At 42.1% G+C, this 27,515-nt stretch overlaps 1 pseudogene; it reads right to left on the bottom strand.

Annotated features, from left to right (window-relative positions):
- Positions 1–2,971: 2,971 nt before the first annotated feature.
- Positions 2,972–27,515, bottom strand: part of LOC134934256 (oocyte zinc finger protein XlCOF7.1-like) — a 96,864-nt pseudogene continuing 72,320 nt past the window's right edge.

Here is a 27,515-nt window from a genome sequence, read left to right as displayed (position 1 = left end):
CTGACCATGGATGTATAATGTACCATCTTCTGATAACTTACCAGGACATGTGACTTCTGACCTCTGAGTGCATATCTCCTGTGCAGTAATGTTTTGTGGGTTTCCTGAAAGGTGGCACTTGCAGGTTGGGACTGGCCTGTCTCCGCAGCAGGTATCAATATGAAGTACCATTGTTCTTTTACAACAACATTGTTTATTTAGTAACATATTTTCAACTGACTATCTGTACAATCTTTGTAATTATTGTATTTTGCAAAGTGTATAATTTTTAACAGCATTAACTTGAGTGAAGCTGCCCTGCATGGTCACTGTGTGCAATTGTCTGTTATCTATAAATGCATTAAAAATCCACAAACTCTTATTTATACACATAGGGGTCAATTCTATTCGGCAACTAAAGAATAGCGCCGGGAATTAGCTCCCGACGCTATTCAATTCTGCTACTAGTTGCCCGCAATTGTCGGGAATTCTTCTCTCATCCCCGGGGGATGAGAGAAGAAACCCGACAAAAGTCCTGCCTCGCGGCCGGCGCGAGGCTGATTCTGTCGGGAATCAGCCTTGCGCCGGGTATTTAAGTCGGAGAATGCCCGTTCTCCCGACAAAACTACCTGTTAAGTCGGCGAGAACGGGACATCGCCGACTTAACTTTAGCTGAGTTGAATAGCGTCGTGAGCTAATTCCCGGAGCTATTCTTTAGTTGCCGAATAGAATTGACCCCATAGAGGAAGTTATACAAATTGGTGCTGTGGTAAAGGGTAGAAAAACTTTCATATTGGTGAAAAGTTAAATGACATTGACCAGGCTTACCCGTTTACACTACACTGAGACCTGGGTCTTTTTCAGGACCAACCCTGCGAGCTAACCAGGTTGGATTCCCGAGTCACATGACCCATGTTAACCCTTTCTTACTGAGCCACTCCCGGGTTATCACAGCAATAACCCAAGTTTTTAGTGCCAGTGGAATAGGGGTATTATAGTGTGTATCCAGCTTAACGGGCTAAGAATTTTTGGGTATACAATGCAAATTATTGCACCACTTGCCCCAGCTCCATTCATTTATTTGTATAACTTTTTCATACCTATTTGTCAGTTTCCTTACTACATTTTACAGTATGTTCTAATAGTTTACTGATATCATTTAACATGGATGAATTTCCTTTTATGAAAATGAGAAAATATTTTTTAAACCAATGCACTACACCAAGATAACTGCTATTATCTCTCCTGTGTGTTGTATACCAGTGTATTAGGTGTCAGTAGTACCACCCCTTATACCATGATAGTGACAAATTATATTCACAAATAAATAATAACTTCAGGCTGTTTAGGGAGTTTAATTATACAAATTGTTTATTACATTGCACTGGTACATACGATCAGCTACAGATGTTTCTCCTCCCCGGTCTGTAACAAGACTGGTTTATATAAAGCACTTCTCACATTCAAAAAGAGAAACATTTTCTTACTTGTAACCATATTGGAGTGATACAAGGTAACTTACTTATGAAACACAGGCTACATTCAGGCCCTCAGAGTTACTACTCATGTGATTAGTACACGTTATATTTCTAGTAAAACACTTGCTGCATTCAGTAGGTGATTCAGATGTGTAAAGAATTACACAGCCGTAAGGAAGTGGATGTGTAATTCTGTACAAATAACACTGAAACACAGCAGGAGGCATCTGTAAGAGATAGACACTTCCTGCATGCATCTGCAAGATCCAAGTGCTGTATCTTGTATCAGGTTCAATATAGAAAAATGTAAAGTTATGCACCTCGGGACTACGAACAATCGGGCAGCCTATAAATTAAATGGGGAAATTGTAGGGGAGATAGTAGTGGAAAAATATTTGGGGGTGCTCATTGATAATAGACTTAGTAGCAGATCCCAATGTCAAAGTGCAGCAACAAAAGCAAATAAGGTATTAGGATGCACAAAACAGGGAATGGAGACAAGGGATGTGAGTATAATCCTGCCACTGTACAAATCATTGGTACGGCCACACCTTGAATATTGTGTATAGTTCTGGGAACCGCACTAAAAAAAATATATCTTGGAACTACAAAGGCTTCAGCGGCGAGCCACCAAACTGATCAAGGGGTTAGCACTTGACTATGAGGAAAGGATTAGAAAGGTTAGATATGTTTACACTCGAAAAGAGGCCTCTAAGAGGAGACATTCTTAATATTTTCAAGTATATAAAGGGACAATACAAGGATCTATCAGGTGATTTGTTTATAGAAAAGGCTCTACAGGACACGTGGGCACTCTCTGAGGTTGGAGGAGAGAACGTTTCAAACCGAACGTAGAAAATGGTTCTTCACAGTAATGGCAGTAAACATTTGGAATTCTCTGCCAGAGAAGGTAGTAATGGCGGATTCAGTTAATATGTTTAAAAATGGATTAGATAAATTCCTAGATGAACAAAATATCCAAGGATATAGCATTTTAAAGGAAGAGAATGTTAGAAAAAGCATGAATTATAGCTGTTATTTAGAGCTATAAATATAACTTAATCTGGGTCATTAAAGTTAACAAGTTATATACTGAGTAGTGTAAGAATTATAATACAGGCTGAACTCGACAGACATTTTGTATTTTTTCAACCTCATATACTATGTTATTATGTTACTATGACAATTGCAATCACTGGTTAAAACACACAATGTTTGCAGACCATGGTCAGTCTGCATAATCTGAAGCTTCCTCAGACTGGCCGTAGGATACAGAAACCCAGGTCCTTGAAGTCTGCATCCAAAGAAGCCGACCCTAAACCACCACCATTATAAAAACATTGCCAGTTGCTGCCCCAGAAATTCCACAGCATGTCATCTTTCTGTGGTGCCAGGGGGCTGTGAACTGTATCACAATACCCAGTCTGCACATACACAGAACAGGTCTTGTGCCTGTGCAGACCCCCAAACATCAGATTTGTCTATAAACCATAGGGTTTATGTACAAAGTTGAATTAGGTCCTCAGAGCATTTATATGTTTCCTAATCTGATGTCTAACAAGACTTGACTTAAATAGAAAACATTTGCTGCATTCTGAACATTTAAATGTATTCTCTCCTGTGTGAATCATCTGATGTTTCACAAGATGTGACTTGCAGAGAAAACATTGGCTGCATTCTGAACATGTAAATGGGTTCTATCCTGTGTGAATCCTCTGATGTATAAGAAAATATGACTTTCGGGAAAAATATTTGTTGCATTCAGAACATGTAAATGGTTTCTCTCCTGTGTGACTCCTCTGATGTATAACAAGAGATGACTTTTGGGAAAAACATTTGTTGCATTCAGAACATGTAAATGGTTTCTCTCCTGTGTGACTCCTCTGATGTATAACAAGAGATGACTTTTGGGAAAAACATTTGTTGCATTCAGAACATGTAAATGGTTTCTCTCCTGTATGACTCCTCTGATGTTTCACAAGATGTGACTTGCAGAGAAAACATTGTCTGCATTCTGAACATGTAAATGGTTTCTCTCCTGTGTGAATCCTCTGATGTATAACAAGAGATGACTTTAGGGAAAAACACTTGCTGCATTCAGAACATGTAAATGATCTCTCTCCTGTATGAATCCTCTGATGTGTGAGAAGATGTGATTCATATGTAAAGCTTCTGTCACACTCAGAGCACAGATGTGGTTTCTCTCCTGTGAGACTCATCATGTATTAGATAATAAACAAATTAGCTGCAGAAGGTTTTTGCTTATCAGAAAATTAAAATCGTTTTTGTAAATTCTCCAAAGGTATAAGAAGAAATTACATCTGTAGTTGTCTTGATTAGCGATAAATGTCCCTTTCCACAATGTATTGTAATATTCTTAGTGGAAATTGTGCACATTTGTCCTGTAACAAAAAAATATTATATTAAACAGAATAAAGGTTACAGGGGTAATTCTACTTTTACAGTAATAGTTTTTTTTTAATTTGGACCATGATATATATTTATATAGACTAACAAACATGGGACCTGATTCAGCTTCACTTGCAGTTATGCTAAATTAGCAATACTGCAACTGTTTGTGATCACATGCTGGGGGCTGCCTAGAACAGGGCAAGGATACCCAGTATGCAAATGGCCACCAGCGATGCGATCGCATATCATAAATGATCCATACTGAATAGGCCCATGTTCCAGTCATTTACCATTGTCTTCATATTTGTGTATTTTACCAAATTGCTCAAATATCCTAATTTCCAGTCAGATGAGGCACAGAGTAATGTGGAGGAGTTTATGGTGGAGCTGTCACATAGATTCTTCCTTATAGATACCAGATATAAAGAAGTATATGTATCTTTAAAGGAGCTGTCACATAGATCCCTTTATATACCTGATGCAGAGAAATTTACAAGATAATATGAAGGAGCTGTCACCTAAACACCACTTTATATTTACTAACCTGATGCACAGAGTAATATGTAAGGTATTACACATGTAGACAACAAGCCAGACACAGAACAGCAGAAACAAAACCCAGCTTATGTCTGAAAGAGGATGACTCCGGAATTTCCCTTGTCTATATTGTAGTGTCAGAGGGTGTTTGTGAGCAAAAACCCAGATTCGGCCCGGGTTAAAAAGCCCAGGTCTGACAAGACAAAATCTTGGGTCATCTCATAAAGGTGCATAAAGTAATAGATAGTACAAAATATAGAATATAAAGATAACAGTAATATATCCTTTTACATATAATTAAATGATTAAACTATTTAACCATATTTACGTTTAAACGTTTTAATTTTAGAAAACAAGACAATACTGTATCTACAAATGTATTTCACGTATCAGTATATATTTATGTATAATATATTTAACTTACTCTGGAGATTCGTCCTCTGTCTCTCTCTTACTGATCCATCCTCCCAGCTCTCCAACCAGTAACTCATCCAGCAGCTCCTCCATCAGCTATCAGTGGCCTGATATAGCCTATTTATAGTCACTCCTCCCCCATCTCTCCTCATTTGTTCCCAGGATGACCAGAAGGAATTCTTACACTGAAAGGTGACATGTAAATTAGGGTCACATAACATTAGTATATAGTCATTCAGCACATCAGCTTCTCGTGCCCAGCTCCTTGTCTTGTAAATGAGGTGTAAATATTCCTAAAGTCACTTACTACAATGGGGAATGGTAATTACACACTGGCAGGGGTAACGCCTTGCATTCTAATTAGATCACAGCAGCCTCCGGCCTCCTGTTATGTCACCAAAGGAACCTTTTGTTTAGGAGTCACCTATTGTCCAGGCAGAGTATCAGCAGAAAGAGCTGTTCTACATATCAGCAGGAATGTAACAATGATTCAGTACAAAAGTCTTTCATAAAGAAGCAAACAATTATATTTGTACAGACTAATGTTTGTACAGCTATGATATCATTTTGTTTCTCATGATCTTAAAGACATTCTGATATATATGATGATGAAAAGATAGAGGATATGGGAACCTCAAGGTATAGCCTGCAACTGTATACACTGGATCCAACCCAGTAACTGTTATGTTAACAAATAGGGTGTGGATATGTCACATGGTGCTCCTTTGTATCAGGGACGTGCAGTCAGGGGAGGCAGGGGAGGCAGTGCCTCCCCTGTCATTAATGAGTAAAATAATGTAAAGAAGATACTTATGACACATATTCAGTGTCATAACTATCTGCTTTAGTCTTTACATTATTTTAATCTTTTGGATTTACTAAAAAACTGCCTGTAGTGTGATTCGGAGGCACTGCTGTCAGTGCCGCCCGCTAGCATTGTGAAATGTCCGGGCTAAGCTTTGGGCAGTGAATGCCCATTAAAAAAATCATCAGAAGCGGCACTACTATAAGTGCCTCTGTGACAGGGGGCGTGCTTTCTGCCTAAATGAAAGCACGCCCCTGTCACTGGACAGTCGCGGGGATGAGGGGGACGGACGGAAGGACAAGACACAGCGTATATTTTATTTTATCTATGCCTGTTATCTCCCCGCCCTCCCATCCCCAGGTAATGCAGTCCGGCCAGAGGCAGAGCGCTAGGAGCCGCCACTACGATACCCTTTTCACTCGGCTATCTCCCTCTCTCCCTCCCTCTCCCCCCCGCACAGCATCCTGACTGCTCGTCTGCCTGGTGTGAAGCAGCCAGAGCAGAGGAGCCGCACACCAGGCAGACGAGGAGTCCGTGCGCCGTGCGTTGGGGGATGATGATGATTGGTAGCCGAGTGGAATGGGTATAGCAGTGGCGGCGCCTCTGGCCGGACTGCATGCATTACCGGGGGTTGGGAGGGCGGGGAGCAAATTGGCGGCCGTACATGGAGATGTCAAACTATGCAAATAGGAGGGAGAGATCGTGGCCGGGACTGGGAGATACAGGTGAGGGGACATTAATGTTTAACTGCCAGCTCCTTCCCAGCACTACTCCCATCCTGCCCAACACCCCCCCCCCAGCTCATCACCATTACTCCCTTCCTGCCCCCCCTGCTCCACACCACTAGTCCCATCCTACCCCCCTGCTATGCACCACTACTCTCATCCTACCCCCCTGCTATGCATCACTACTCCCATCCTACCCCCCTGCTATGCACCACTACTCTAATCCTATCCCCCTGCTATGCATCACTACTCCCATCCTACCCCCCTGCTATGCACCACTACTCTCATCCTACCCCCCTGCTATGCACCACTACTCTCATCCTGCCACCCCTGCTCCGCACCACTACTCTCATCCTACCCCCCTGTTATGCACCACTACTCCCATCCTACCTTTCTTCTATGCACCAATACTCTCATCCTGCCACCCCTGCTCCGCACCACTACTCCCATCCTACCCTCCCTGCTATGCACCACTACTCTAATCCTGCCACCCCTGCTCCGCACCACTACTCCCATCCTACCTCCCTTCTATGCACCAATACTCTCATCCTGCCACCCCTGCTCCGCACCACTACTCCCATCCTACCCTCCCTGCTATGCACCACTACTCTAATCCTGCCACCCCTGCTCTGCACCACTACTCCCATCCTACCCCCCTGCTATGCACCACTACTCCCATCCTACCCCCCTGCTCCGCACCACTACTCCCATCCTACCCTCCCTGCTATGCACCACTACTCTAATCCTACCCTCCCTGCTATGCACCACTACTCCCATCCTGCCACCCCTGCTATGCACCACTACTCCCATCCTACCCTCCCTGCTATGCACCACTACTCCCATCCTACCCTCCCTGCTATGCACCACTACTCTCATCCTGCCACCCCTGTTCCGCACCACTACTCCCATCCTACCCTCCCTGCTATGCACCACTACTCCCATCCTACCCTCCCTGCTATGCACCACTACTCTCATCCTGCCACCCCTGTTCCGCACCACTACTCCCATCCTACCCTCCCTGCTATGCACCACTACTCTCATCCTGCCACCCCTGTTCCGCACCACTACTCCCATCCTACCCTCCCTGCTATGCACCACTACTCCCATCCTGCCCTCCCTGCTATGCACCACTACTCCCATCCTGCCACCCCTGCTATGCACCACTACTCCCATCCTACCCTCCCTGCTATGCACCACTACTCTCATCCTGCCACCCCTGCTCCGCACCACTACTCCCATCCTACCCTCCCTGCTATGCACCACTACTCCCATCCTACCCTCCCTGCTATACACCACTACTCCCATCCAGCCCGCTGCTCCACACTACTCCTCCGCCTCAATGTACTGTGCGATGTGACCCGATGACGTCACACCATTCGAACGGCCGCCCACCTGCCCTTGTTGTCCTGCTGGGCCCACCACCGATGAGGCTGAGAGACAGTGAAGGGCAGGTGACTGAGAGGCATAGACAGAAGGGTGGGAGGCTCAGAGGCACAGAGTGAAGTGGAGAGAATGAGAGACAAAGTGAGGGCTATTGCGAGAGATTCAGATGGGAGATGATGGTGTAGCTGAGAGACGACGCAGGGAGGAGATGATGGTGTGGCTGAGAGATGCAGGGGGTAGGAGGTGACACGAGTCTGGGTGAATCTCTGTTGTATGATGATCACATTGGTTATATTCCTACACAAACAGCCATCTTCCGGATCATGTGATCTCCTACATGAATAGTGATTACCGACTGAAGACGCCGTCTGCCCAGGAAGGATACATTTCTTCAGAGGTTCCCTGTTATGAGAAACCACCATATAGGTAAGGTGCATATTGAATAGAAAAGAATGCCAATAGGCGGTGCTAGACACGCCCAATAGGTGTTGCTAGACATGCCCAATAGGTAGGTGGTACTAGACATGCCTCTACGACGGTGCATCCCCTAATAAAATGTGCTGCGCAGTGCGCACGCCTATGTCCAGCTAGGGCTGCGGCGGGGGGAGAGTGGCGGGTACTTTAGTTTGTAATGGGCTGAGCTCACCCATGCTTTATCAGGAACCCAAGGCTCACGACTGTACTCCTTCTGTTGTATTCTATACTGCTGGTAGAGTGGGACAGTAATGTGCTCTCCCTGGCGTCACCCTCTCACTGTCACCCACAGCTGGCACAGACTGCTGGTATCCTCTCACTGTCACCCTCTCCCTGGCGTTGCCCTCTCGACATCACCCACAGCTGGCACTGACTGCTGTCACCCTCTCCCCGTCAGCCACAGCTGGCCCCGACTGCTGTCACTGTCTCCCTGCCACCCTATCCCTGGCGTCACCCTCTTCCTGTTACCCACAGCTGGCACGGACTGTTGTCACCCACTCCCTGTCACGCTCTCCCTGTCGTCACCCTCTCTCCATTACACACAGCTAGCACAGACTGCTCTACCCTCTCACTGTCACCCTCTACCTGGCGTCAACCTCTCCTTGTCACCCTTTCCTTGTTGCCCACAGCTGGCACCGACTGCTGTCACCCTCTACCTGGCGTCACCCTCTCTCCGTCACCCACAGCTGGCGCCAACTGCAGTCACCCTCTCCCCTCTTCCTGTTACAAACTCCCTGGCATCAACCTCTTCCTGTCACCCTCTCCCTGTGACCCACAGCTGGCACAGACTGCTTTCACCCTCTCCCTGTGACCCTCTTGCTGTCACCAGCTCCCTGGCATCATCCTCTCCCTGGCGTCACCCACTGCTGTCACCCACTCCCTGTTACAAACTGCTGTCATCCTTTCCCTGGCGTTACCCACTGCTATCACCCTCTCACTGGCAACACCCACTCCCTGTCACCCTCTCCCTAGCATCACCCACTGCTGTCACCCACTGCTTCTCCCTGGAATCGCCCACTGCCTTTGTTTGTCTCCCACTGACCCAGGGACAGCGGTGGTAACAGGCGTTGGCTTGGGTGCGATGGCGGGCATCGGCGGGACACAGCAGACATTATGGCTGCAGTGCCTCACCAGCCACTGAGCTCACCGCACGCCACTGCTTTGTATATATATATATATATATATATATATATATAGCAAAGACGATGTAGGCGGCACTCAGAATATACTGCACGGCACAAGCAGGTTATATAGTGACGTTTCGAAGTTTAATCACCTCTTCTTGAGATTACAAACAAGAAGCATAAAACACATACCTTTATAGTATCTCCCCACAACGTGCACTGAGCTCAGTCACAGGTCCGGACGGAAACACCCACTGATGACGTCACCGTACTGAGCCGCAACACCTGAGCACTCAATATACCCACACCCACAATAAAACAGGAATGAATAACAAAAACTTAAAAAAATATACAGATAAAGACATCAGTATATAGTATAAGTGACACTGGCATAGCATAAACTTATACAAGAATTGTGAACATAAAAATGGCACACTGAATAAATCCTCTATATCAATCTCTTCATAAATAGACTGAAAAACCTATACCCCCATTACTTATAAAAAGCAACAAAGTCCTAGCGTCTCGTTGAGGCCCTTTTGGGTCAAAGTTTGAAGTTCAAAAATTCAAAGGGATTCTTTCCTAAGTAATCAAGCAGACCTGTTACCTCCTCGAAGTTTCTCTGGTTCATGATCTATAATAATATACTTAAGCGCAGCTACGCTATGATGCACCTGAGCAAAATGCCGGGCAACAGGTTGATCGCTATTCCCGGACAATAGTGCATTCCTAATGGCTAATTTATGGTTGACCATACGTTCCCTCAAAGTGCGGTCAGTTTTGCCAACATAGCAAAGCACATATGGACACGTGATAAAGTAAATAATGAATCTAGTGGTACAAGTAACCCGATGATCAATCGAGTGTTTACGTCCACTTTGAGGGTGAGAAAAACATGAGCCTGTGATCAGAGAATGACATGTGTTGCAATTTAAGCACCGAAAGCAGCCCTTTCTTAGTGACATAAAATTTTGTTTGCTATTAGCCGAATGTTGTCCGGTAATATCAGTTCTCATAACCTAGTCCCTAATGTTTTTTCATCTTGTGTATGTTGGCATAATGGACACAGTACTCAGATTTAAATCCTTATCCGTGCCTACAATAGGCCACAGTGTTTTGGCTGTTTTAGAAATGGACTGGCTTTATGTATTAAAATGATTTACCAAAGGCAACCGATCACTCTCACGTTTCTTACGTTTACATGTTAGCAATATGTCTCTATCCATATTTAAAGCTCTACATTTAGCCAACAACAATGTCTCCATAGGGTATCCCCTTTGAGTGAATTTGATCATCATTTCATCTATATGCCTGCATGCTACTGTCTTATCACTGCAACTACATTCTGCCCATATAAACTGAGAATACGGAAGTCCGTACTTAAGTGGTTTAGGATGAAAGTTTTCTGCGTGTAGTAACGTGTTCCGATCTGTGGGTTTATGGTACAATTCAGTATGTAATGCTCCATCACGAACAGAAACAGATACATTAAGATAGTTAACACATTCCTTACTCGTGCTACAAATAAACTTAATGGGATGATCAGACTTATTGTGTTTATCAATGAAAAAAACAAATTCTTCCTCAGTTTTAAGCCAGATGATAAAGAGATAATCTATATACCGTTTGTAAACTAGAATGGATTCAGCCACACAACTATCAAAAAATATCTCTTTTTCAGCACAAAACATGTATGCATTAGCATATGATGGGGCCACAGGGGATCCCATCGCACACCCAGCTGTCTGCAGGTAAAACCTGCCATCAAATATAAAATATGTGTGTCCAAATCAATTCGAGTAAATTCACCACAAAATTAACATCTGGTCCAGAGTATGCGCTATTATCGGTCGATAGCTTACGAACGGCTGCCAAACCCATATTATTAGGCATGACAGTATAAAGGCTGGAAATATCCACACTGCACAAAACACTATTCGGAGGGAAACTCCCCAACAACCTAATGCAATTAATAAACAAAGTAGTATCAAGTAAATATTGTTCATTATTAATGATGCAAGGTTGCAATAATGTGTCAATGTAAGTCGCTGCCTTTTGAAACAAACCATCACGGGCAGCGATGATAGGCCGACCCGGAGGGTTAACTAAACTCTTGTGGATTTTAGGTAGGGAATAAAGAACAGGTACCACCAGATGATCAGTAATGAGAGCCTTCATTAACACACTAGAAATGATGTTGTTATCCACTGCCAGCTGCAATTGCTCAATAAGTAGTTGAGAAAATGTCCTAGTAGGTTCACCTGGTAATAATCTATATACCTTACTATCACTGAGCTGTTTCTGCAATTCCCTTCTATACACATGTAAATCCTGTATCACAATGCCCCCGCCTTTGTCGGCGGGGCGTATTGTGATATCAGAATAGCTAGCAAGATCTTTAAGTGCCTTATCTCTGATTTATTCAAGTTATTATTATTAAGTTATTATGATCAAGTTGTTTCTCAAGCATAACAAATAGGACAGTAATCTGTCACGGTTGCAGCAGGCAGCGACTGTCTATATGAAATTAAATAAATAAATACATGTTATAAGCAATTACTATAGCCAAAATTCTATTCGGTATACTTCTTCTCATTTGTCTCCTATATATGCTTGATGCGATTAATAAATTGAAATGGTCATCGTATTGTTTCCTTCCATGATCATAAATACCTCCTCATAAAACTCACCTCACCATTTATAAAATTAAGAATCATGTATCCACATGTATATACTCTTTATAGATCAGATAGAATAAATATCACCAGAGAAAAGTAATTGTGAGAAACATATCCAGATATGATGGATTGATCTCGCCCAATATTTTTGCCACAAGGATGAATACCACGTCTAATATTTAATTAAAAGGGAAATATTGGCACTTGTATTTAAATTATATACCCCAACAAATTTGTATTTTTTGAATTTGACTAAATAAAAGCTAAGTTTTAATTGAAAATAAATATACCATTTTACATATATACACAAAAGAGTGCTCCAAACAAAGGAATTTTCTCTCTCCCGGAGTGCTGTGGTTCACCACAGACATCGGATAGTCATGTTGCAGGAACTGCTCTGCTACTTCCTGCACTGCCGCAGTATAGAGAAGAGATGAGGTGCTGAGTGGGAGGTACCAGGGCCGACCATACCATTAAACTGGATACGCGGCTGATAAGGTGCCACAGTAAGAAGGGCATTGGGCATCCTGGACCATGCCCCCAGCCTACCCAAAACCCCATGTGCATCCCTGAAAGTGTTCCTTTTCCAGCAGCAGCTCTCTCTAGATGCTGGGTGGGCTGCCATGGCTGTGTGGTTATTGTCGGCCGCAGAAAGCCGGGCCTTCAGTGTTACTATAACTGTGTCTGGTGCTAGTAGGTCAGGTCACCCCTGCCTCCCCAGTCACCCACTATCTCCAATACCGCTGTCTCCCCAGTCTCCTACTATTTCCCTGTCGCCGATGATCTCCCTGTACTCTTGGCCATGCCCCTTCCTTGTGAGGACAAACTGTCCCTTTAAAGATTTTTTAATCATTAAGGAGTGCAAATATATATATTTGCTTACCAAAAACATAAAGCTTGGGCCGGCCCTTAAGGGGACAGAGGGAAGACAGGATATAGAAAGGGAGGGATGGTTTCTTAGAGGAACACGGATCAGTTGTGTCTGGTCTTGAGTGAGAGGCCAGCCATTGGAAAGCAGAGCGATGCCTGATATAAATTCCAAAATAGCCAATAGAAGGGCCCCTTGCAGCAACAAATCCAGGGTATAAATTAAAGAGTAGTGCATATGCTTGGCCCTTTGATGTATGTGCAACTCAGTAGGATCCACAGCTTCCACAATACAGGGCTGTGAAATTAGATGCAAAATGTAAGTTTACTAACAGATCTATCTATCAATCTATATTTGACACACACATAACTATTCTCTGGAACTCACTATTATTCTGGGTATGTGTGTATATAATATGTATTTTGTACTTTTTTCATTCCCTTTCCTCCCATCTCATCCTGTTAGTTTCTCTGTGTTCCACCTTTCTCTCTGGTTGTGTCTTTACACCTTTCAGTTAGTGTACATGGATGTGACGTCTAGTGAGGGCAGAAGTGGGGTTTCATGCCCTTAAAGTGCTGTTATTTTGTCACAAATTTCCTTTTTTTCCTGTTATCTGGACACCAACAGTAGAAAATTGTATTATCCCATCTACCTCCCATCTAGCCCCTGTTATTCCTCTTGTTTTCCTCCCATCTTCCACTGTTCTTCCCCCTATTTTCCTCCCATGTTAATAAAATAATGAATGTAATATAATACTTTAAGTGCTAATATTTTTATTATTCCAACACACATACACAAATATGTACATATACACAAACAAAACAGTGTATATACAACACTGACCACACCCCCATATCAGTAGCCACACCCCAACATTCCACCTGTTGCTGAAAAGTTATCCCACCTTCTGGCTGCAGTGTGCTACTCCATGCTCACTGCTCCTACCTCCAAAGCAGGGGATACAGGGTCAGACTTATGTGTAAGAGTTGTGGAGGGATGCAAAGCTGATAGAGGGTGGGATATGAACTTTTACATATGCACCTGACCCTTAGTAGCCTGATACATTTCAGATCCTCTCCGGACTCCAGACGGGGGCTCTGCAACAAATATTGCAAAGACAGGAAGGGCAATGGAGGAGGTTGCTCTATTCCTGGCATGCACCAGGAGGTGACCTCCTCTATTGTCTCTAGTAGTTCCTTCACATTTACTCTGAGACGATCATGTTTTCCACATTCCCATGGTGTGTGCAGAGATAATGGCAGCATCCTGGTGCATCAGCTGACAGTAGGTGTTACAGGATCAGTAGCATGTGTTACCCATCTATGGTCAGTGTAGAGGGTGAGAAATGTATTATATGCCCATACTGAGGACAGAGTATGGGGATTATACAATTTTTATAAAAACATTAATAGACCATATGGTGTATATTAAGTATTGTTATTAGCTGCATAATGTAGAGGCCTCGGTGCTGCACATGTAACTGGAATTGGAGATAAAGCAATTTGACAATATAGAATTTTTTTTAAAGAATAGTAAAATACTAGATCATAAATGTTAGTGTAAATATATATACATCATGTTCCTTATACAATATAACATTATAACTGTACAAGTAGATCTACACAGGTAATCCTTAAGCTTTTAGATGTGATCTTTTCTTTCTTACAGGATAAAATACTGGACAAAAATGGAGCAGGATTCACACTAAGAATAAGAGACATAGTGGAAAGGGAAACTGTTCTCTGATCAAGCCAACTAAAGATTTCATTACTTTATAAAATTCTGAGCGATTAGCAAAAAAACTATTTTCATTTTCTTGGTAGGAGAAACCTTCTACTGCTAATTTGTTCTCATCTAATTAACAGAATGAGTATCACAGGCGAGAAACCACATCTGTGCTCTGAGTGTGACAAAAGCTTTACACGTAAATTACATCTTCTCACACATCAGAGGAGTCACACAGGAGAGAGACCATTTACATGTTCAGAATGCAGCAAGTGCTTTACCCAGAACTCACAACTTGTTATACATCAGAGGAGTCACACAGGAGATAAACCATTTCAATGCTCTGAATGCAGCAAATGTTTTACCAGCAGGCAACAACTTTTTAGACATCAAAGGATTCATACAGGAGAGAAATCCTTTAAATGTTCAGAATGTGGTAAGTGTTTTGTCAACAAGCAATATCTTGTTATATATCAGAGGAGTCACACAGGAGAGAAACCATTTCAATGCTCTGAATGCAGAAAATGTTTTACCCACTGGAACCAACTTGTTAGACATCAGGAGTCACACAGGAGGGAAATCATATAAATGATCTGAATACAGCAAGTGTTTATTTTGTAAAATAACACTTAGTAATGACATAAGGAGTTCCTCTGAGATACTGGAGGTAGCCTGTGTTAAGTAAGTTGCCATGTATTACTTCAATAAAACTTCAAATTAGGATTTTTTTTTCTGAATGTGACTTTTTTATATATATCAATTTTGTTAAAGACTGGAGAATAGAAACATCTATAGTTGAATCTCTGTTCCAGTGTAATGTAATATACAATGTGTATAGTAAAACTCCCTAAAAATGACCTAAGTAGTATTAGCACACTTTTCTGTCAAACAAAAAGTGACAGATGCCACACCTCCAAATCTTAACATAAACGCCGAGTTGCCACCTACAACCCACCCCCAAATACACCCAGAAATGCCCACAAAGCCTCCCATAACACCCCCTGACACTCCCTGATTTACGCCCATTTTTTATATAATTTTATCTAAATATCATCATTTGATATCATTTGATATAAAAAAAAAATATTAATCTTAGGGCGATCACAAAAGTCTCTTACAAGAGGTGTTTTGTCAGATAAGACTCATAGGGTTCAAAAAAGCCACAGTATGTAATGCAGCACAGCTAATCAAAACTATTTCACAGTGTTAAACCCAGGCACTTATTGTGGCTTTGATAAATATTATAAGTCTAATAAAGGAGAGTTTAAAAGATCGGAAACTAAGAAATGGCTTCAAGATAAAGATGCCTATAGGTTGCATAAGATGGACTTCAGAATTTTTAAAACACAAAACTTTTGTCACAGAAAAAGGGTTGTACAATCTAACCATAATTTCAAAATAATTACATTATTCACGCTGGACATGCTCAGACATGTATATATCTCTATTATTTAAAAAAAAATATTTGTGTTATTTTTGCAAACATATGTAGAAACAAAGCATATTTGTGCTTAAGTAGTAGATTTTTTTTTATATTTTAATTTTTGTTACATCAATAATGCAAGTTGATTTAATGTTTATAATATATTAAACAAGCTTCCTTGTTATCCATCACATAAAGCAAATCCAAAGAAAATCCACTGATTCTGTGATTTTTACCAATTTAAATAAAAGTTATATTTTATTTTAACTCAGTGCTTAAAATACCTTTTTTTTTCACCAAGTCACGGGGGGGTAGGGGGGGGGTTGCTCTAACAAAAGACTCTAATAAGACTTTACTTACAATTCTATTACAGGACATCTCTAGCCTACAAAATGCTAACAATTGTTTAATATCACTTTCATGTCTTACCTTGAAATGTAAGTATACATTGTGCTTATTGTATCCTCTTTTCATTTTCTGAACATGCTTTTCAAAATGGTCTTTCACAAATTGCTGCAAGTGCTGCTCACTAATTGTCTCTAGTAGTAGTATAAGAACTTGTTCATTGCTGGTTAATTAAGTAAATTTTTGTAATAAAAAAGTATTTGCATTTTTGTTACACCAATAATACAAGTGTATTAAATGTTTATGATATAGGAGGTCATTCCGAGTTGTTCGCTCGCAAGGCGATTTTAGCAGAGTTGCTCACGCTAAGCCGCCGCCTACTGGGAGTGAATCTTAGCTTCTTAAAATAGCGAACGATGTATTCACAATATTGCGATTACAAACTTCTTAGCAGTTTCAGAGTAGCTTCTGACTTACTCGGCATCTGCGATCAGTTCAGTGCTTGTCGTTCCTGGTTTGACGTCACAAACACACCCAGCGTTCGCCCAGACACTCCCCCGTTTCTCCAGCCACTCCCGCGTTTTTTCCGGAAACGGTAGCGTTTTTTCCCACACGCCCATAAAACGGCCTGTTTCCGCCCAGTAACACCCATTTCCTGTCAATCACACTACAATCGCCGGAGAGATGAAAAAGCCATGAGTAAAAATACTATCTTCATAGCTAAATTACTTGGCGCAGTCGCAGTGCGGATATTGCGCATGCGCACTAAGCGGAAAATCACTGCGATGCGAAGAAATTTACCGTGCGAACGACTCGGAATGAGGGCCATAGTAAAGAAGCCTCTTTGTTATCCATCACAAGAAGCAAATCAAATAAGTTATTTACACATATATTATATTACATTGTTCTTATGCCAGCACAGCTATTATATATTTGGTGCCACAGTAACTAAACAGGAAAGGAGAACAGTGTTATTGCGAGGCTGGACATGACAGGGCAGAAAGTAGCCAGTGGTGATACAGTATGTATCAGAGATGGGTCAATCTGCTGAAAAGCTCTTAGAAGTATGAATTTCAGTAGACTGTATTTGGATTCATGTTTTTCTGTAAAATGTATGGTGTTATTGAGTGTAGCTGGTGTTAGAAAGTGTTCAGTGAATTTAAATAAACATATTAATGTGTCCACAGCAAGAAATACACAGATTCTAAAATGTTGTTGCTTTGATGTAGCATATAGATAATCATTTATAAGATATTATTCTGTTAATGTACATGTGATAGAAAAAAAATCTAAAGTAAAAAATGAGGGTCCATTCAGAAATAGTAAAATGTAGAAATATATGTAGGTTTGACGCTTCCATTTTTTTAGATGTTGGATTGCCAGAAATAGGCAAACTTTCCTCAGTTTTCGGTTCATTATACAGTCAGTAACATAATTATATTTTTTGTGAGCAGTCTACTTTATAAATACAGTACAATAGTCTTGTATTAGAAAATAGCAGAACAGTGAAAACGTTGCAGCCAAGCTGTAAAAACAAAGATGCTAAGTCTTTAAATGCTGCAAAAAGAAATAGGTGTAAGTGAATCAGCCCTGGCACACCTACTGATTATATGTATTCATGACAAAATATAAAGTAAGAGGGGGAAAACCACATACCATAGCCAATAACAGTCCAAACACTCTCACGGGCAGAGTAATAATTATGGAGAAGTAATACTATAATACGGGATGCGTTCAGCATCTCCTTACACTAAATACTGTTTACTGTCTGCACATCAATAAATCCACTTGAAGGAACAATTCATATTTTCCAGTTTTCTTTAAGGATACATAAAAAAAATGCAAATGCACATGCAACACGATGGCACTGTGTGACCAAGTATACAGACACCTACTCACATGTACTAAAGCCATTTAATACATAATATAATAAGCCACCATACAGCATGTTACCCCTTTTTGTGTAGGATTCCTACAGGATGTAAAGATGGTAATAAGCACTTCAAAGCCACAATGCCCCAATCACATTAGACACAGCTGGAAGATCCAACAGTCAGCAAAAATGACAGATATTGCTGATCCAGGGGAGCTGGTCACGGTAGTACACTTGATGTGTATGTCCTGTCTAATGAGTCTGTGGCACACTATGCATATAGTCCTTTATATATAGTACATAAAACAGCTTCAAATAGTTACATAACAACCCTGCTAATTGTCTAAAATCTCTGTGAAGTTTTCAGAAAACCAGAAGTAACATGGCCGCCAAACCAGTACTGCAAGTATTCCAGTCAGCGTTCCAAGTGCTCCGAACAGAAAGTAATGTTGTTCCCATTCTCACACTGCATTCTAAATACTTAGGGGGTCATTCAGACCTGATCGCTCAATAGCATTTTTTGCAGTGCTGGGTTTCGGTCAGAACTGTGCATGCATAGACACTGCAATTTGCAGGCGCGTTACATGGGTACAAAGCGGATCATTGTAGGAAAAAAACTTTGATAATGCACTGTAGGGGGCGCCTAAATGACAATGGTTAACTCTCTAATAAAATCAAAATATTATAGGTTTTGGTACATCCCTTATAAATACTTGATTTCAGGCACAGATAGGTTTCTTTTATGTTCTTCTTCTGTGAGCCGGCTTTTGCAGTAGGACTCCAATCGGCAATATCATATGTGGATAGAAGAATTAAAAGGCATCTAGTGTAATACAATTTTTTTATTATTCCGTCATGTAAAAAGATGTTTAAAACTCTTTTTTTGAAACATAAAACTCCAAGTAAAATTATCCCATAAAACAATGCACACAAAATATCTAAGGTGTTCTCCAGGCTGTATGTGCAAAAGTAAATAATTACCGGATAGTTTGAGGATAGAATTATCCCCAAACAAGGTTGTTCTTAATACCAGGCGACCTCCCGGGAAGCGGTGTACTGGACTCTCCGGCAATACTCCTTTCCACAATCATCAAAGAGACACCTTTGGATGCGCCGACGCGTTTCAGACCTCTCCGGGTCCTTCCTCAAGGCTAGTTCAAAGCGGATCATTGCTGTGTGATGGGTTTTATGAAGAATCCATTCGCACAGCCAATCGCAAGCAGATTGACAGGAAGAGGGCGTTTTTGGGTGGCAACTAAACATTTTCAGGGAGTGTTTGGAAAAATGCAGGCGTGTCCATATATTTGCAGGGAGGGTTCCTGACGTCAATTCCGGCCCTGAACAGTCTGAAGTGATCACAGCGGATGAGTAAGTCCTGGCCAACTCAGAAACTGCACAAAGTTTTTTTTTTGTACCGCTCGGCTGCACATGTGTTTGCACACTTGCACAGCAAAAATACACTCCCCTATGGGCGGCGACTATCTGCTTGCAGCAGCACAAAAAACCCTAGTTAGCGATCAGGTCTGAATTAGGCCCTTAAACAGGAAGTATATGCGGCCAATCATGCGTTCCTCACCATTCCTAGTACAGGAGGTGCAGGGTAGAGTATGTTAAAATGAACATAATACAGAAATACAGTGTTTTTTTTCTCCAAGTCATAGGGCAATCACAAACAAGTTGTTTTATATAAGAGCTTGGCTACACCACCACACCTTTGTGCAAAATTAACCCTTAGATGGTGCAAATTAGAGGAAGAATGATAAAGTCCCCATTTACATAATCCCAATATGGTACATTACTACTCTATGCCAATATTGTTTACAAGCCAGCATACAACTGCTATGGAATGGATCATGTTGTGCAGTAACTAACATTTGCAATTTAGAGGAATAATTATGTATTTTTTACCCAGAGAGGCACTGGCCACAGATACACAGAGGAATGGCACATTAGGTTTAAATGAAATATTTGTTTTCTACACAGGGCTGTGGTATCGGCAGCTCCCACACACCGCTGTGGTTTAGCCTTATGGGATCAACCATTTGAATTTGCTTCCAGTATTAGCATTGAAAGCCCTAAAAAATTAACAATTGTCGCAGTAAGGAGTTTACCTATAAATCTGGCATTGGAAATGTACAGCGGATGAAATGTAGTACATAGGGGTTGTGTTCTAATCCTACTTTTTCAGATTTCAGATGCCATTAGTGGTTTATCTGTATGGGCATAAAACAAGTTCTTCTTGTTGTACAAGGCAGTGGGACTGTATAATGATATAATTCCCCAACCTGGTATGGTTGCTGGGAAAGAGGAAGAGATTAGCAGGGACAAGCTTTGCAATAGATATCACTTGCCTCCTTAATACACATAGGGCAAGATGTGTGAAAGTGTGCTGTGGTTCCCGCTGACCACAGCGCACCTTAAGGCAGCATTTATCGCTGCATCCATATGTATGACTGGCGTGTTAATGCCGTATGCCCTGGCCACCGCGCGCCCCCGCCACTTACCGCTTCCCTGCAGTACTGGACGGGAGACGAAGAGCAGAGGCAATGTATGATTGCCTCTGCTGTCACTTTTTGTCTCTTGTAGCTGCCGGGTGTAACGCCTCCCACAGGCAGGCGATGAGCGCAAAATGTGCACTCACTGAGTTTTTTTTTCCAACAAACTTTACTGTTCGTGGACAGTAATCTGCTGGTCCACAAACATCATAATGTATGCGCCGGGGGCCTCCTGCGGCACAGAGAGGAAGCAGGACAGAGGTGTGCATGCGCACAGACTGTGGCGCTGAACCCGGCAGAGCTGATGTGGCAGGTGCGCTACCGCGGGACAGGACAGGTAGGATAACGCACTCACACATCGGCGGGGGCCTTAATCATACATTGTGGTGGCTGCGGGCATATCACCACAATAATGTGGTGATACACCCCTGGACACATAATGCCCGTTAAGACGTTTTTTCATACATCACCCCCATTGCCTCATGAAAATGTTATAGTGGATGCTGAAAGTTCCATTATAACTTTCTAAGGTGTGTAAATGTTTTCCCTTTCTTTTGTTTCAGGCGTTCAGTTATACAGGTGGTTTACATTTATCTCATCTCTGCTCCGGATTTTTTTCCTGTTGTTTTTATTTCCAAATGCTTTTAATGAAATGGTGTGATCTGTCAGCCTTGTCAGTATGTCATTAAGTTTTTATACAATGTTCCTTTCTGAGAATAGAGTTAAACATATAAAGACAAATAGATCACTTTTACCACTATTATAATACACAAGTCAAGTTAACCTATAAACTCCTGTGAATTATACAGTATCTGCATGTTATCCATTGTAATTGTTGAAGTCTGGTACATAGTTATGGATGTTAGAAGTCACTTTGGATCTCCTTCCTGCCTTCTCATTGACTTTTATACTGTGCTCAGAGAAAATAACTCAGTACTCTGATAACCTAAAGTTGCAAGTTGGTGCAAGATTTACAGCTGGTTCCACTCTAAAAGAATTAAAATGACTCCAAGAAAAAAAGGTGTTGATTCTGTGTCCAACTGATTGCCATCAGAAACAGCATTGCTGTAACTATTCCTGTCATTTCCAATAGTGGTTAAATAGACTTTAATCTGTGGTACCCCATGTATAGTCACATATACATGGTTAATATTATTTATAGCACATTAATTGCCAGTTATTGATTTATGATTATGTGTATATGTACATCTACTGTCATTTATATATGATAAATCCATGTTCTCCACCTGGAAATAGTAACCATTTCTTACAATTGTTATAAAAGGATATAGAATGTAGAGAGCCTATTAAATCTTCCCTTAATATTTGCATTTAGTAATAATACTGGACTATGAAAGTGATGGTAAAACGTTTAGAAAAATAGATTACTTACATTTAAAAAGAAATAATTTGCGAATGAATCATCTCATTCATGAACGCATTGTGTTTAATTTTTGTATAATGTTATTTTACAGATTTTTCCAGTCAAACTTAATGTTAGCATTATAAACGTGTGCTGTCCAATAGGCACACAGACATTTATCCTCAGCGTTTATCTTCCCTGAGGGTCACAACAGAGGGTTGTATGACTTTCTTTCATTATACTGTGTGTATTTAGAACTTATATTGACAGTGCTTGTATAAACTGTTATTATATTAATGTGTGTGTTAATGTCAGGTTCTACTTAAACACAGTCCCAGCATGGGCAAAGTTGATGACTATTTCCCTTTTTTAAATGGTACTGAAGAGCCCGGTACAGACACTTCTGGAGCTTAAATCAGGAGGAATGGCTGTAGCTGTTTATGGTTGAGAGAGAAAAAGCCCACTACCACACTACCACCTAGAAAATCATTTTACTATAGGACCTCTCCCTATACCAGAGCATTGAGGACAGCATGTAGCAGTATTCCCTGATGCTGGATCCTCTTGTAGACTTAGGTGAAACCCATGGGGACTGTTAATGGAAGAAACAACCAAATTGCAGCCTGTGCTTATTGTTCCTGCTCACTTATCCCCTTTTTTCCTCCGATGCCATATAAAGTTGGTCAATTAACTCGATTTGATGGAATTATGGTAATAACTCCATTCAAAATGTAAATCTGAATGAAAAAAGTTTCTGTTTACATTGCAAGTACCAGATATACACCATCAGTCCCTCTAATGGTTTTGAAGGGGCTGCCCAGGGGATATAGTTATGTGACTGGTGGCCAGGAGACCGCCAGTCACAATATCTCCTTCTACATCCTGCCCCCTCACAATCCAAGACACCACACATAGTCCACGACACCTATAGAGTGGGAATAGAACCTGCCCACAGCGTGACGAGAGCACCAAGCCCGCAAGGGTCATGTTGCACTCTACCCCTGCCAGCTTTCAGCTGCTGGAATACCAGCATTGGTATGCTTACCGGCCATCTCCTGACTGCAGGTCACACATACCACACCTCTTCCCAGACCCAGATTGGTATATGAAAACATTATTTACAGAATATGGTACTACCAATGACATTAAAGGTAAACATCTTACTAGATATGTTGTTAATTGCTTCATTAAAACAGTGATATTAAATATAATTTTATTGTAATGCAAACGTCCCCAGCAAGGCAGAAACTGTGATGTTTATTTCACATTGGTGGTCATTCCGAGTCGTTCGCTCGGTAAATGTCATCGCATCGCAGCGATTTTCCGCTTAGTGCGCATGCGCAATGTCCGCACTGCGACTGCGCCAAGTAATTTTGCTATGAAGTTAGTATTTTTACTCACGGCTTTTTCATCGCTCAGGCGATCGTAGTGTGATTGACAGGAAATGGGTGGTACTGGGCGGAAACTGGCCGTTTTATGGGCGTGCGGGAAAAAACGCTACCGTTTCCGGAAAAAACGCAATAGTGGCTGGAGAAACGGGGGAGTGTCTGGGCGAACGCTGTGTGTGTTTGTGACGTCAAACCAGGAACGACAAGCACTGAACTGATCGCAGATGCCGAGTAAGTCTGAAGCTACTCTGAAACTGCTACAAAGTTTGTAATCGCAATATTGCGAATACATCGTTCGCAATTTTAAGATGCTAAGATTCACTGCCAGTAGGCGGCGGCTTAGCGTGAGCAACTCTGCTAAAATCGCCTTGTGAGCGAACAACTCGGAATGACCCCCATAGTGCTACGTAGTGCTCAATGCACCGCTGTAACCAAACCATGGTAGCACAATAGGTGAGAAAGCAGCTGTAAGCCTGACACACTTAGTCTACAAATACACAAACCTGGCAACAGAAAATGTTCACACAGAATCTCCTACCAGACATTTATATTATTACCTGTGAACCACACGGCTTCCAGCTTCCATTAGAATGAGCATGAAACTGTCACAGGAGACTCTGTATTACAGAACTGGCAGAGCCCTGGAAATGATGGCTGCATGCTCTATTTCATTGCTCTGTAGTTGGTTTTGTCTGAGTCCTACTCACTAGTGAAGTGGTCCCCAAATGCAGTCCTCAAGACACCCTACAGTACAGGTTTTAGGGATTTCCATATGTGGATTTCATTTATTTACTTACTTATTTATTTATTTAGACATATATTGTGCCTGAGGAGGAGGGTATCTATATGTTTCTGCAGGCAACGGCATAGTTTAACATGTGGTATAGGATGGCCTCCCAGCTCTTGTAGAACTACAAGGCACAGCAAGCATCACAGCTCCTTCTCTTCTCACAATAGACACTTGATAATGTACGCCCCTAGTCCCATGTGGCCCCTAATCTGACCCTGACTTTAGATGTCATAGAAAGTGACCACAATCCACATAGAAGTAATCAATAGTTGTAGTGTCAGGATCTATCATTGTACCAATCTCTGCTCTTCTGCTGTGATTATTTCTCACCTGTGATGTGCACTATGTCAGGTTCTGTCATTAAATGTGAACTATTATTAATATTTCTACATTGAAGGATCCATATGAGATGAACACGTCACTGATGTTTATAGTCTAATGTAATCCACATGAATAGAGTATTCATAATAAGCAATGCAGACCACACATGTGGGAAATGTTATTGATACATGTATGTAATGTAGAATCTCAATAAAAACTCATAAAATATAAGAATTTGTATAAAACATCATCCACGGAACTGAGTCACCCAAATATAGATTCTCTAAGTATATCACATTTTTATGTTCCTTTAGCTAGAATATTCAGCAGAGCAACAAAGAACTGTGAGATGCTATAACCAGAGTTTCCTATTTTTAAATAAAAATACTCCAACCCCACCACCAGTTTTATAACTAGGGTAGGGCAACTAGTAGAGATGAGCGCCTGAAATTTTTCGGGTTTTGTGTTTTGGTTTTGGGTTCGGTTCCGCGGCCGTGTTTTGGGTTCGACCGCGTTTTGGCAAAACCTCACCGAATTTTTTTTGTCGGATTCGGGTGTGTTTTGGATTCGGGTGGTTTTTTCAAAAAACCCTAAAAAACATCTTAAAACATTGAATTTGGGGGTCATTTTGATCCCATAGTATTATTAACCTCAATAACCATAATTAACACTCATTTTCAGTCTATTCTGAACACCTTATACCTCACAATATTATTTTTAGTCCTAAAATTTGCACCGAGGTCGCTGGATGACTAAGCTCAGCGACCCTAGTGGCCGACACAAACACCGGGCCCATCTAGGAGTGGCACTGCAGTGTCACGCAGGATGTCCCTTCCAAAAAACCCTCCCCAAACAGCACATGACGCAAAGAAAAAAAGAGGCGCAATGAGGTAGCTGTGTGAGTAAGATTAGCGACCCTAGTGGCCGACACAAACACCGGGCCCATCTAGGAGTGGCACTGCAGTGTCACGCAGGATGTCCCTTCCAAAAAACCCTCCCCAAACAGCACATGACGCAAAGAAAAAAAGAGGCGCAATGAGGTAGCTGACTGTGTGAGAAAGATAAGCGACCCTAGTGGCCGACACAAACACCGGGCCCATCTAGGAGTGGCACTGCAGTGTCACGCAGGATGTCCCTTCCAAAAAACCCTCCCCAAACAGCACATGACGCAAAGAAAAAAAGAGGCGCAATGAGGTAGCTGTGTGAGTAAGATTAGCGACCCTAGTGGCCGACACAAACACCTGGCCCATCTAGGAGTGGCACTGCAGTGTCACGCAGGATGTCCCTTCCAAAAAACCCTCCCCAAACAGCACATGACGCAAAGAAAAAAAGAGGCGCAATGAGGTAGCTGACTGTGTGAGAAAGATAAGCGACCCTAGTGGCCGACACAAACACCGGGCCCATCTAGGAGTGGCACTGCAGTGTCACGCAGGATGTCCCTTCCAAAAAACCCTCCCCAAACAGCACATGACGCAAAGAAAAAAAGAGGCGCAATGAGGTAGCTGACTGTGTGAGAAAGATAAGCGACCCTAGTGGCCGACACAAACACCGGGCCCATCTAGGAGTGGCACTGCAGTGTCACGCAGGATGTCCCTTCCAAAAAACCCTCCCCAAACAGCACATGAAGCAAAGAAAAATAAAAGAAAAAAGAGGTGCAAGATGGAATTGTCCTTGGGCCCTTCCCACCCACCCTTATGTTGTATAAACAAAACAGGACATGCACACTTTAACCAACCCATCATTTCAGTGACAGGGTCTGCCACACGACTGTGACTGAAATGACGGGTTGGTTTGGACCCCCACCAAAAAAGAAGCAATTAATCTCTCCTTGCACAAACTGGCTCTACAGAGGCAAGATGTCCACCTCATCATCATCCTCCGATATATCACCGTGTACATCCCCCTCCTCACAGATTATCAATTCGTCCCCACTGGAATCCACCATGTCAGCTCCCTGTGTACTTTGTGGAGGCAATTGCTGCTGGTCAATGTCTCCGCGGAGGAATTGATTATAATTCATTTTAATGAACATCATCTTCTCCACATTTTCTGGATGTAACCTCGTACGCCGATTGCTGACAAGGTGAGCGGCGGCACTAAACACTCTTTCGGAGTACACACTTGTGGGAGGGCAACTTAGGTAGAATAAAGCCAGTTTGTGCAAGGGCCTCCAAATTGCCTCTTTTTCCTGCCAGTATAAGTACGGACTGTGTGACGTGCCTACTTGGATGCGGTCACTCATATAATCCTCCACCATTCTATCAATGGTGAGAGAATCATATGCAGTGACAGTAGACGACATGTCCGTAATGGTTGTCAGGTCCTTCAGTCCGGACCAGATGTCAGCATCAGCAGTCGCTCCAGACTGCCCTGCATCACCGCCAGCGGGTGGGCTCGGAATTCGGATTTGGGATTTCGAAGAATGCACAGTTCTTTGCTGTGCTGCTTTTGCCAGCTTGAGTCTTTTCATTTTTCTAGCGAGAGGCTGAGTGCTTCCATCCTCATGTGAAGCTGAACCACTAGCCATGAACATAGGCCAGGGCCTCAGCCGTTCCTTGCCACTCCGTGTGGTAAATGGCATATTGGCAAGTTTACGCTTCTCCTCCGACAATTTTATTTTAGGTTTTGGAGTCCTTTTTTTTCTGATATTTGGTGTTTTGGATTTGACATGCTCTGTACTATGACATTGGGCATCGGCCTTGGCAGACGACGTTGCTGGCATTTCATCGTCTCGGCCATGACTAGTGGCAGCAGCTTCAGCACGAGGTGGAAGTGGATCTTGATCTTTCCCTAATTTTGGAACCTCAACTTTTTTGTTCTCCATATTTTATAGGCAGAACTAAAAGGCACCTCAGGTAAACAATGGAGATGGATGGATTGGATACTAGTATACAATTATGGACGGACTGCCACGG

The sequence above is a fragment of the Pseudophryne corroboree genome, chromosome 6, assembly GCF_028390025.1.
Source record: "Pseudophryne corroboree isolate aPseCor3 chromosome 6, aPseCor3.hap2, whole genome shotgun sequence".
Lineage (NCBI taxonomy): Eukaryota > Metazoa > Chordata > Amphibia > Anura > Myobatrachidae > Pseudophryne > Pseudophryne corroboree.
The sequence above is the reverse complement of the archived record's forward strand: the minus strand, read 5'-3'. Positions and strand labels throughout refer to the sequence as shown.